Source organism: Gossypium arboreum, unplaced genomic scaffold (assembly GCF_025698485.1).
Source record: "Gossypium arboreum isolate Shixiya-1 unplaced genomic scaffold, ASM2569848v2 Contig00234, whole genome shotgun sequence".
Lineage (NCBI taxonomy): Eukaryota > Viridiplantae > Streptophyta > Magnoliopsida > Malvales > Malvaceae > Gossypium > Gossypium arboreum.
The window spans coordinates 48825-52361 of record NW_026440350.1 but is presented as its reverse complement, the minus strand read 5'-3'; positions in this window follow the sequence as shown (position 1 = coordinate 52361).

Genomic DNA, 3537 nt, shown 5'->3' with positions numbered 1-3537 from the left:
TGTTTCATGCTTTGATAGCTTGGGAAGCTTTTGGATCACTCGTCTCTTGCTCATACGTCCATTGGGCCTTAATTCATCATCATCTACACTCAATTCAACACATTAGCACTACCTAAAGCCCGTGTCTTCCTAATAGGTCATAACACTCACAAAATGTGTTAAAAAATAATTATTTTATTAGCTTTTAATATTTACTACTAAATACTAAAAATTTAATAATTAATACTAAAATGGAAAAAAATAAGCTCCTTAAGTGCGAAAATAGACCAAAATTACTAGTACATTTAATGTTAGATCAATATCACATCTTGATTATGACATATTTAAGGTAAATAGTAATCGTCTCAAACCTTATCTTGGTGGTGATGTTGACAATGAGAAAGAGGAGTTTCAGCTCTGAAATCCAAATTAACCATGTGTTACGAAAGGGAAGTCGAGCTTCAGACTTCAAATAAACGTTTCTCGAGAGGTAACCCAAGTATTTATCGATTTTATTTCATGTCTTGCATATTTGGATTTCATATTGATTTTCTTTTTCTTTATTTTTTTTTGTTTTTGAAGTTATAATTTAGTTAGTTCAATTAATGCATTTAGGTCGTGGAATTTTTTTTCAGGCGCATGGGCAAGCGACATAGCCGTGTGACCTACACAGGCCGACAACACGACCGTGTGAATACTAGAAGGTAATGTACGTGGAACCACACGGTTCTTGAATGGCACACAATAAATTTGTGAATATTGAAAGGTAATATGCATGGAACCACACAGTTCCTGAGTGACAGATAGGCTAATGACATGGTTGTATGACCCATACCAGTCAATGATGTAAATACTGAAAGGTAATGTATGTGGAATTGTGGTTCCCCGAAAGGCACACGGTCTAGTGACACAGTCATGTGACCCACATAGGCTAATGACATGACCGTTTGAATATTGAAAGTGGATGTATATGGAACCACATGATTCTCGAAAGGTACACCGTTTAGGGATAAGACTATGTCTCATATTCTCAAAATGCACAGTTTCATTTTTTTCTTTTGTTCCCCATTTTTCTTTCTACATCTTTTCTCCTTCCCCTCTCCCAACCCTTGCTATTCTCATTTCTCCTTCTCTTTTATGGTGTTCAGTTGTCCCTTCTTCCCTAACTATCTTCTCCCTTTTTTCTCTTCTTCTTCGTTCCTTCTTCCTTTCTCATCATTTTCTTTTTCCTTTTCTAGTTTCTTTATTTTCTCATTTTGTCACCCTTTCTCCTTCAACTTCTTTTTACTTAAATGCCCCTTCTCTCTTCTCCCTCTCTTTCACACTGCTGTCTTTCTTTCCCCCATCTTTTTACTTTGATGTTCCACTATTCCTCCTCCTCCTCTTTCCTGCCATTTTTATTTCCCCTTCTTTCCCCCACTGTTCTTTTTTTCCCCTTACCATATAAAAAGCCAGTCGTTCTTCCTTTTTGCATGCGATTGGCCATTCTTCCATCCTCATGATGTCGGCTGTTTCTCCTTTTACACCACTGTTCATTCCTCCATCCTTCCCCTAACGCCGCTAGGTGTTCTTTTGCCCCCTCCTTATCGTCGAACTAGTTCTATTGTTTGATGTGGCCAACATCGAGTCCATTGTTCATTCACGATTTCTCTTTTCCCTGTTATCATATGTATCAGTTTAAAGTTCTGGTGGGTTGATTTTGGTTGACTGTTTTAAATGTTCTGATTTGTTGAACTTGCTTTGTTCTTTTCTATTTGTATTGATTTTACATGTTTGTTGATGTTACACGTTTGATAAATTTAGACCTTGCTTTGGTGTTACATGTCTAATGATGTTTCTAGTCTTCAGCATTACATTTGTTTAATGGCTCTTATAGCTTTTTAATAGATGGTGAATTGTTCAATTATAGTATAATTTATGCTATTTTTTTGGCACAACGTTGTTGTGACTGAATGAACTCAATTTTTTGTATCTAATATACTGACTGACAAGTTTTCTTATGGCAAAATGTTTATTTTATTCCATTTTATTCTTTTATGCTACTTAAGTCTCGCTTGAAATTTTGTAAGGATCAATTTAGTCTTAATGATGTTTATTCTTTCTTTAAGTCGTGCCCTACACTGTATTAGTGAGCATGATTTCTATTATTTAGTTATTGCATTAAGAATCTAGTTAAATGAATATGTGCAATTTACTCACCCAATTTCTAGTACAATTTTATTTACGCTTCTTCACTTAACTGTTCAATGTTGGTTATGCATATATAAGAACTGCATATTCCTATCTTGTTTAGCATTTTATTAGCAATCTATGTTTTGTTGTCAATTATTATTTTACGTACATAATGAGTACATAATGACTAACACACGGGGTAAGAATAAGGCACCATCCCTGTCATCTAAGAAATGAAAGGTTGTTGGTTCATATTCATCTACTCATACCACTGGAACTAGACACAAATATCTCACCTTTGATCATGGCCCACATGAAAATTGCTATCAGCATATGAAGGAGAGACCTTTGGGAGTTGGTCATTGAATTGATTGGGATGTTCTCCATACAATAGATGTATTGGAATGGGTTCACGCTTTATTAGAAATAGTCCCTTGTGAGCAGTTCTTTACTATTGTGGAGCCTACTTATGTAGAGCTCACATTGGAATTCTATTCCACTTTCTTCTTATAGGTTATGCTCATATGATGGGATGAACCCAAAGCCATTCCATACTGACTTGGGGGTGTAACTAGATATTTTAGTATTCATGCCTCTGGGTTCACACTCGGTTTATACAAAGAAGAGTTCACGGCTACACTAGAGTTCCCACACCTCTATAAACACGCACATCGACCAAAACCACTTTTTTGGTTTGGCATTTCAAAGGTTGATGCACCTTACAATCCGAGCGAACCAAAGGCTCGTTGCTTACACCTCGCTCTGTCATATGTTCATGGCATCCTTGTACATACTCTCACAGGTTGGAAGGAGAGTGATCGTGATATGATGTGATTTATGATATGTACAATAAGTTTTATAATTTATAATGGATCCCCCTTGAAAACTAACTATCACGACGAAGGCAAGCGCACCTGTCAAACAGTAGTATAGCTTTAGCAAGACCGGATTGTCGAATCCCAAAGAAACTAAAAGTACTAGTATTAACTTTCTTTTTAATATCTAGCCTAAAAAATTAAGGATTTTGTTTATCTAAACTAATTACTAAACTAAGAATGCACAGAAAGAAAATTGGGAAAAACATTTGAGAAAACTGATTGATTAAGACAATACCCAAGGAAAAATCCACCTAGACTTCACTTGTTATTTGACTCTGAATCAGACGATTTATTCATTTGACTTGATCCGTAGAAATCCCTAATTTATATTATTATCTCTCTCGAGACTAACAACGTTTAACCCTAGGTTGATTAATTGAAATCTCTTTCTAATTAACTCCCTAGTGTTGCATTAACTCGATCTATGGATTCCCTTATTAGGTTTCACCCTAATCCAGCAAAATCTTGTCACCCTATCTCTAGGCGTGTAATCAACTCCGCTTAATTA